Source organism: Salmo salar, chromosome 27 (genome assembly GCF_965601325.2).
Source record: "Salmo salar chromosome 27, fSalSal1, whole genome shotgun sequence".
Taxonomy (NCBI): Eukaryota; Metazoa; Chordata; class Actinopteri; order Salmoniformes; family Salmonidae; genus Salmo; species Salmo salar.
Genome location: NC_138317.1, coordinates 44,250,492 through 44,260,000, shown reverse-complemented (window position 1 = coordinate 44,260,000; position 9,509 = coordinate 44,250,492). Strand labels below are relative to the sequence as shown.

The window sequence follows — 9,509 nt, the reverse complement described above, 5'->3', positions numbered from 1 at the left end:
AGTGCTGATAGAGCAGGCGTGATGGACATTCGTGATGGACAAACAAGTATAGCCGATGACGCAAGATGCGACTGACATTTTGAGGGTGGGGAGAGAGCCAGAGGGTTGAGGAGCAGGCTTGAAGGCAGGGTGGGGAGAGAGACAGAGGGTTGAGGAGCAGGCTTGAAGGCAGGATGGGGAGAAAGCCAGAGGGTTGAGGAGCAGGCTTGAAGGCAGGGTGGGGAGAGAGCCAGAGGGTTGAGGAGCAGGCTTGAAGGCAGGGTGGGGAGAGAGACAGAGGGTTGAGGAGCAGGCTTGAAGGCAGGGTGGGGAGAGAGACAGAGGGTTGAGGAGCAGGCTTGAAGGCAGGGTGGGGAGAGAGACAGAGGGTTGAGGAGCAGGCTTGGAGGCAGGGTGGGGAGAGAGCCAGAGGGTTGAGGAGAAGGCTTGGAGGCAGGGTGGGGAGAGAGACAGAGGGTTGAGGAGCAGGCTTGAAGGCAGGGTGGGGAGAGAGCCAGAGGTTTGAGGAGAAGGCTTGAAGGCAGGATGGGGAGAGAGACAGAGGGTTGAGGAGAGGGATTGAAGACAGGATGTTCTTGAAGTAGAAGCTTCTATAGAGTTACTTTTACTGTTTAATATGTTGTTAACATAAAGACACACACCACCCTCTCTTGAGTTTACGAGACGCTGCCGTTCTGTCCTGCTGATGGATAGACAAAACAGCAAGGTTTATTTTAACCAAGTCCTCATTCAGCCACGACTCTGTGAAGGATTTTACAGTTCTTCATGTCCCGTCGACAGGATAGTTTGTTCTCCAGTACGTCCACCAATAGAACGGAGGGTAGAGGCGATTCATTCACTCACAGTCGCTTCCTTTTCAGAGTTTTTATTTGTTCTATTATTTTATTTCACCTTTTATTTAACCAGGTAGGCCAGTTGAGAACAAGTTCTCATTTACAACTGCGACCTGGCCAAGATAAAGCAAAGCAGTTCGACCAAAAACAACAACACAGAGTTACACGTAAACAAACGTACAGTCAATAACACAATATAAATAAATCTATGTACAGAGTCTCTGGGATTAGGGCCCGGCCCCGTGTGAGAAGTCCTTCGACGCTGAGTCATTGAAGTAGAATTGTTTATCCAAATGGAGCTTAGTGAATCAGTATGTACAAAATCAACACTAAAACTACTAAATACACAACAGGCCAGGAGCCTGTACAATGGCTGCTATACATCCAGCGCCATTCAGTTCCATTCCACTACACAGAAAAAGGAGAGATGCATATGGAGATTGAGAGAGAGATTTTGAGAGATTGAGAGAGATTGAGAGAGATTTTGAGAGAGATTTTGAGAGATTGAGAGAGATTGAGAGAGAGATTTTGAGAGAGATTGAGAGAGATTGAGAGAGAGATTTTGAGAGAGATTCTGAGAGATTGAGAGAGATTGAGAGAGATTTTGAGAGTTTGAGAGAGAGATTTTGAGAGATTTTGAGAGATTGAGAGAGAGATTTTGAGAGATTGAGAGAGATTGAGAGATATATTTGAGAGATTTTGAGAGATTGAGAGAGATTTTGAGAGATTGAGAGAGAGATTTTGAGAGAGAGATTTTGAGAGATTGAGAGATTGAGAGAGATTGAGATGGATATTTTGAGAGATTGAGAGAGATTTTGAGAGAGATTGAGAGAGATTTTGAGAGATTGAGAGAGATTGAGAGATATATTTGAGAGATTTTGAGAGATTGAGAGAGAGATTTTGAGAGATTGAGAGAGAGATTTTGAGAGAGAGATTTTGAGAGATTGAGAGATTGAGATGGAGATTTTGAGAGATTGAGAGAGATTTTGAGAGAGATTGAGAGAGAGATTTTGAGAGATTGAGAGAGATTGAGAGATTGCGAGAGAGATTGAGAGATTGAGAGAGATTGAGAGAGAGATTTTGAGAGATTGAGAGAGATTTTGAGAGAGATTTTGAGAGATTGAGAGAGATTGAGAGAGAGATTTTGAGAGAGATTGAGAGAGATTGAGAGAGAGATTTTGAGAGAGATTCTGAGAGATTGAGAGAGATTGAGAGAGATTTTGAGAGTTTGAGAGAGAGATTTTGAGAGATTTTGAGAGATTGAGAGAGAGATTTTGAGAGATTGAGAGAGATTGAGAGATATATTTGAGAGATTTTGAGAGATTGAGAGAGATTTTGAGAGATTGAGAGAGAGATTTTGAGAGAGAGATTTTGAGAGATTGAGAGATTGAGAGAGATTGAGATGGATATTTTGAGAGATTGAGAGAGATTTTGAGAGAGATTGAGAGAGATTTTGAGAGATTGAGAGAGATTGAGAGATATATTTGAGAGATTTTGAGAGATTGAGAGAGAGATTTTGAGAGATTGAGAGAGAGATTTTGAGAGAGAGATTTTGAGAGATTGAGAGATTGAGATGGAGATTTTGAGAGATTGAGAGAGATTTTGAGAGAGATTGAGAGAGAGATTTTGAGAGATTGAGAGAGATTGAGAGATTGCGAGAGAGATTGAGAGATTGAGAGAGATTGAGAGAGAGATTTTGAGAGATTGAGAGAGATTTTGAGAGAGATTTTGAGAGATTGAGAGAGATTGAGAGAGAGATTTTGAGAGAGATTGAGAGAGATTGAGAGAGAGATTTTGAGAGAGATTCTGAGAGATTGAGAGAGATTGAGAGAGATTTTGAGAGTTTGAGAGAGAGATTTTGAGAGATTTTGAGAGATTGAGAGAGAGATTTTGAGAGATTGAGAGAGATTGAGAGATATATTTGAGAGATTTTGAGAGATTGAGAGAGATTTTGAGAGATTGAGAGAGAGATTTTGAGAGAGAGATTTTGAGAGATTGAGAGATTGAGAGAGATTGAGATGGATATTTTGAGAGATTGAGAGAGATTTTGAGAGAGATTGAGAGAGATTTTGAGAGATTGAGAGAGATTGAGAGATATATTTGAGAGATTTTGAGAGATTGAGAGAGAGATTTTGAGAGATTGAGAGAGAGATTTTGAGAGAGAGATTTTGAGAGATTGAGAGATTGAGATGGAGATTTTGAGAGATTGAGAGAGATTTTGAGAGAGATTGAGAGAGAGATTTTGAGAGATTGAGAGAGATTGAGAGATTGCGAGAGAGATTGAGAGATTGAGAGAGATTGAGAGAGAGATTTTGAGAGATTGAGAGAGATTTTGAGAGAGATTGAGAGATTGAGAGAGATTGAGAGAGAGATTTTGAGAGATTGAGAGAGATTTTGAGAGAGATTGAGAGAGAGATTTTGAGAGATTGAGAGAGATTGAGAGAGAGATTGAGAGAGAGATTGATAAGAGAGGAAGCTAGATAAGAGAGATGAGGGTTGGGAAGGGAAGAGAAGAGCAGATAGAGAGGTGGGGGTTGGTAAGAGAAGAGAAGAGCAGATAGAGAGGTGGGGATTGGGAAGAGAAGAGAAGAGCGGATAGAGAGGTGGGGATTGGGAAGAGAAGAGAAGAGCAGATAGAGAGGTGGGGGTTGGGAAGAGAAGAGAAGAGCAGATAGAGAGGTGGGGGTTGGTGAGAGAAGAGAAGAGCAGATAGAGAGGTGGGGGTTGGTAAGAGAAGAGAAGAGCAGATAGAGAGGTGGGGATTGGGAAGAGAAGAGAAGAGCAGATAGAGAGGTGGGGATTGGTAAGGGAAGAGAAGAGCAGATAGAGAGGTGGGGGTTGGGAAGAGAAGAGAAGAGCGGATAGAGAGGTGGGGGTTGGGAAGAGAAGAGAAGAGCAGATAGAGAGGTGGGGGTTGGGAAGAGAAGAGAAGAGCGGATAGAGAGGTGGGGGTTGGGAAGAGAAGAGAAGAGCAGATAGAGAGGTGGGGGTTGGGAAGAGAAGAGAAGAGCGGATAGAGAGGTGGGGGTTGGGAAGAGAAGAGAAGAGCAGATAGAGAGGTGGGGGTTGGGAAGAGAAGAGAAGAGCAGATAGAGAGGTGGGGGTTGGTAAGAGAAGAGAAGAGCAGATAGAGAGGTGGGGGTTGGGAAGAGAAGAGAAGAGAAGAGCAGATAGAGAGGTGGGGGTTGGGAAGAGAAGAGAAGAGCAGATAGAGAGGTGGGGGTTGGTAAGAGAAGAGAAGAGCGGATAGAGAGGTGGGGGTTGGTGAGAGAAGAGAAGAGCAGATAGAGAGGTGGGGGTTGGGAAGAGAAGAGAAGAGCAGATAGAGAGATGGGGGTTGGGAAGAGAAGAGAAGAGCAGATAGAGAGGAGGGGGTTGGGAAGAGAAGAGAAGAGCAGATAGAGAGGTGGGGGTTGGTAAGAGAAGAGAAGAGAAGAGCAGATAGAAAGGTGGGGGTTTGGAAGGGAGTAGAAGACCGGATAGAGAGGTGGGGGTTGGGAAGGGAGTAGAGGGGGGATAGAGAGGTGGGGGTTGGGAAGGGAGTAGAGGGGGGATAGAGAGGTGGGGGTTGGGAAGGGAGTAGAGGGGGGATAGAGAGGTGGGGGTTGGGAAGGGAGTAGAGGGGGGATAGAGAGGTGGGGGTTGGGAAGGGAGTAGAGGGGGGATAGAGAGGTGGGGGTTGGGAAGGGAGTAGAGGGGGGATAGAGAGGTGGGGGTTGGGAAGAGAGGAGAGGGGGGATAGAGAGGTGGGGGTTGGGAAGAGAGGAGAGGGGGGATAGAGAGGTGGGGGTTGGGAAGAGAGGAGAGGGGGGATAGAGAGGTGGGGGTTGGGAAGAGAGGAGAGGGGGGATAGAGAGGTGGGGGTTGGGAAGGGAGTAGAAGAGCGGATAGAGAGGTGGGGGTTGGTAAGAGAGGAGAAGAGCAGATAGAGAGGTGGGGGTTGGGAAGGGAGTAGAAGAGCGGATAGAGAGGTGGGGGTTGGGAAGGGAGTAGAGGGGGGATAGAGAGGTGGGGGTTGGGAAGGGAGTAGAAGAGCGGATAGAGAGGAGGGGGTTGGGAAGGCAGGAGAAGAGCAGATAGAAAGGTGGGGGTTTGGAAGGGAAGAGAAGACCGGATAGAGAGGTGGGGGTTGGGAAGGGAGTAGAGGGGGGATAGAGAGGTTGGGGTTGGGAAGAGAGGAGAGGGGGGATAGAGAGGTGGGGGTTGGGAAGAGAGGAGAGGGGGGATAGAGAGGTGGGGGTTGGGAAGAGAGGAGAAGAGCAGATAGAGAGGTTGGGGTTGGGAAGGGAGTAGAGGGGGGATAGAGAGATTGGGGTTGGGAAGAGAGGAGAGGGGGGATAGAGAGGTGGGGGTTGGGAAGAGAGGAGAGGGGGGATAGAGAGGTGGGGGTTGGGAAGAGAGGAGAGGGGGGATAGAGAGGTGGGGGTTGGGAAGAGAGGAGAAGAGCAGATAGAGAGGTTGGGGTTGGGAAGAGAGGAGAGGAGATAGGCGGATGGATGGAGAAAGAGAGAGAGATTGGTATGTCTGTGTGTATTAGAGAGGTAGAGGTAGTACAGGCAGGCAGTGCAGGATGAGGTGAGACGCTCAACTTGTAACAGAGAGCCAGGCAGAACAAGGTTCCAGCGGTCACCATGGCAACACCATAAAGACCAGTCCCCAAGGCAATTAAACTAGTGTTTTGGGCTGGGGGAGTGTAAGGGCAGAGAGAGAGAGAGAGTGTGTGAACAATAATTATGACTGGAAAACACACACAGTCATAAAGACATAGAGGGAGACAGTAGAGACTGAATGAAAACCGGCAGGGATGTGTGTGTGGGGGGATGGAGGACCAGGGTGTGTGTGTGGGGGATGGAGGACCAGGGTGTGTGTGTGGGGGATGGAGGACCAGGGTGTGTGTGGGGGATGGAGGACCAGGGTGTGTGTGTGGGGGATGGAGGACCAGGGTGTGTGTGTGGGGGATGGAGGACCAGGGTGTGTGGGGGATGGAGGACCAGGGTGTGTGTGTGGGGGATGGAGGACCAGGGTGTGTGTGGGGGATGGAGGACCAGGGTGTGTGGGGGGATGGAGGACCAGGGTGTGTGTGGGGGATGGAGGACCAGAGTGTGTGTGGGGGATGGAGGACCAGGGTGTGTGTGGGGGATGGAAGACCAGGGTGTGTGGGGGGATGGAGGACCAGGGTGTGTGTGGGGGATGGAGGACCAGGGTGTGTGGGGGGATGGAGGACCAGGGTGTGTGTGGGGGATGGAGGACCAGAGTGTGTGTGGGGGATGGAGGACCAGGGTGTGTGTGGGGGATGGAGGACCAGGGTGTGTGGGGGGATGGAGGACCAGGGTGTGTGTGGTGGGATGGAGGACCAGGGTGTGTGTGGGGGATGGAGGACCAGAGTGTGTGTGGGGGATGGAGGACCAGGGTGTGTGTGGTGGGATGGAGGACCAGGGTGTGTGTGGGGGGATGGAGGACCAGGGTGTGTGTGGGGGGATGGAGGACCAGGGTGTGTGTGGGGGGATGGAGGACCAGGGTGTGTGTGGGGGGATGGAGGACCAGGGTGTGTGTGGGGGGATGGAGGACCAGGGTGTGTGTGGGGGGATGGAGGACCAGGGTGTGTATGATGGGATGGAGGACCAGGGTGTGTTGGGGATGGAAGACCAGGATGTGTGTGTGGGGGGATGGAGGACCAGGGTGTGTTGGGGATGGAAGAGCAGGGTGTGTGTGGTGGGATGGAGGACCAGGGTGTGTGTGGGGGATGGAGGACCAGGGTGTGTGTGGTGGGATGGAGGACCAGGGTGTGTGTGGGGGGATGGAGGACCAGGGTTTGTGTGGGGGATGGAGGACCAGGGTGTGTGTGTGGAGGATGGAGGACCAGGGTGTGTGTGTGGGGGATGGAGGACCAGGGTGTGTGTGTGGGGGATGGAGGACCAGGGTGTGTGTGGGGGATGGAGGACCAGGGTGTGTGTGTGGGGGATGGAGGACCAGGGTGTGTGTGTGGGGGATGGAGGACCAGGGTGTGTGGGGGATGGAGGACCAGGGTGTGTGTGGGGGATGGAGGACCAGGGTGTGTGTGTGGGGGATGGAGGACCAGGGTGTGTGTGGGGGATGGAGGACCAGGGTGTGTGGGGGGATGGAGGACCAGGGTGTGTGTGGGGGATGGAGGACCAGAGTGTGTGTGGGGGATGGAGGACCAGGGTGTGTGTGGGGGATGGAGGACCAGGGTGTGTGGGGGGATGGAGGACCAGGGTGTGTGTGGTGGGATGGAGGACCAGGGTGTGTGTGGGGGATGGAGGACCAGAGTGTGTGTGGGGGATGGAGGACCAGGGTGTGTGTGGTGGGATGGAGGACCAGGGTGTGTGTGGGGGGATGGAGGACCAGGGTGTGTGTGGGGGGATGGAGGACCAGGGTGTGTGTGGGGGGATGGAGGACCAGGGTGTGTGTGGGGGGATGGAGGACCAGGGTGTGTGTGGGGGGATGGAGGACCAGGGTGTGTGTGGGGGGATGGAGGACCAGGGTGTGTATGATGGGATGGAGGACCAGGGTGTGTTGGGGATGGAAGACCAGGATGTGTGTGTGGGGGGATGGAGGACCAGGGTGTGTTGGGGATGGAAGACCAGGGTGTGTGTGGTGGGATGGAGGACCAGGGTGTGTGTGGGGGATGGAGGACCAGGGTGTGTGTGGTGGGATGGAGGACCAGGGTGTGTGTGGGGGGATGGAGGACCAGGGTTTGTGTGGGGGATGGAGGACCAGGGTGTGTGTGTGGGGGATGGAGGACCAGGGTGTGTGTGTGGGGGATGGAGGACCAGGGTGTGTGGGGGATGGAGGACCAGGGTGTGTGTGGGGGATGGAGGACCAGGGTGTGTGTGTGGGGGATGGAGGACCAGGGTGTGTGTGGGGGATGGAGGACCAGGGTGTGTGGGGGGATGGAGGACCAGGGTGTGTGTGGGGGATGGAGGACCAGAGTGTGTGTGGGGGATGGAGGACCAGGGTGTGTGTGGGGGATGGAGGACCAGGGTGTGTGGGGGGATGGAGGACCAGGGTGTGTGTGGTGGGATGGAGGACCAGGGTGTGTGTGGGGGATGGAGGACCAGAGTGTGTGTGGGGGATGGAGGACCAGGGTGTGTGTGGTGGGATGGAGGACCAGGGTGTGTGTGGGGGGATGGAGGACCAGGGTGTGTGTGGGGGGATGGAGGACCAGGGTGTGTGTGGGGGGATGGAGGACCAGGGTGTGTGTGGGGGGATGGAGGACCAGGCTGTGTGTGGGGGGATGGAGGACCAGGGTGTGTATGATGGGATGGAGGACCAGGGTGTGTTGGGGATGGAAGACCAGGATGTGTGTGTGGGGGGATGGAGGACCAGGGTGTGTGTGGGGGGATGGAGGACCAGGGTGTGTGTGGGGGGATGGAGGACCAGGGTGTGTGGGGGATGGAGGACCAGGGTGTGTGTGGGGGGATGGAGGACCAGGGTGTGTGTGGTGGGATGGAGGACCAGGGTGTGTGTGGGGGATGGAGGACCAGGGTGTGTTGGGGATGGAAGACCAGGGTGTGTGTGGTGGGATGGAGGACCAGGGTGTGTGTGGGGGATGGAGGACCAGGGTGTGTGTGGTGGGATGGAGGACCAGGGTGTGTGTGGGGGGATGGAGGACCAGGGTTTGTGTGGGGGATGGAGGACCAGGGTGTGTGTGGGGGGATGGAGGACCAGGGTGTGTGTGGGGATGGAGGACCAGGGTGTGTGGGGGATGGAGGACCAGGGTGTGTGGGGGATGGAGGACCAGGGTGTGTGGGGGATGGAGGACCAGGGTGTGTGTGGGGGATGGAGGACCAGGGTGTGTGTGGTGGGATGGAGGACCAGGGTGTGTGTGGGGGATGGAGGACCAGGGTGTGTGTGGGGGATGGAGGACCAGGGTGTGTGTGGGGGATGGAGGACCAGGGTGTGTGGGGGGATGGAGGACCAGGGTGTGTGTGGGGGATGGAGGACCAGAGTGTGTGTGGGGGATGGAGGACCAGGGTGTGTGTGGGGGATGGAGGACCAGGGTGTGTGGGGGGATGGAGGACCAGGGTGTGTGTGGGGGGATGGAGGACCAGGGTGTGTGTGGGGGATGGAGGACCAGAGTGTGTGTGGGGGATGGAGGACCAGGGTGTGTGTGGTGGGATGGAGGACCAGGGTGTGTGTGGGGGGATGGAGGACCAGGGTGTGTGTGGGGGGATGGAGGACCAGGGTGTGTGTGGGGGGATGGAGGACCAGGGTGTGTGTGGGGGGATGGAGGACCAGGGTGTGTGTGGGGGGATGGAGGACCAGGGTGTGTATGATGGGATGGAGGACCAGGGTGTGTTGGGGATGGAAGACCAGGATGTGTGTGTGGGGGGATGGAGGACCAGGGTGTGTTGGGGATGGAAGACCAGGGTGTGTATGGTGGGATGGAGGACCAGGGTGTATGTGGGGGATGGAGGACCAGGGTGTGTGTGGGGGGATGGAGGACCAGGGTGTGTGTGGGGGGATGGAGGACCAGGGTGTGTGTGGGGGATGGAGGACCAGAGTGTGTGTGGTGGGATGGAGGACCAGGGTGTGTGTGGGGGGATGGAGGACCAGGGTGTGTGTGGGGGATGGAGGACCAGGGTGTGTGGGGGGATGGAGGACCAGAGTGTGTGTGGGGGATGGAGGACCAGGGTGTGTGTGGGGGGATGGAGG

The 9,509-nt window shown here is 53.9% G+C and overlaps 1 long non-coding RNA gene across 1 annotated transcript in view; it reads left to right on the top strand.

Moving 5' to 3' along the window:
• LOC145864424 (uncharacterized) overlaps positions 1-9,509 on the top strand; it is a 192,027-nt gene that overhangs the window by 81,797 nt on the left and 100,721 nt on the right. The gene's annotated exons all lie outside the window — the stretch shown is intronic.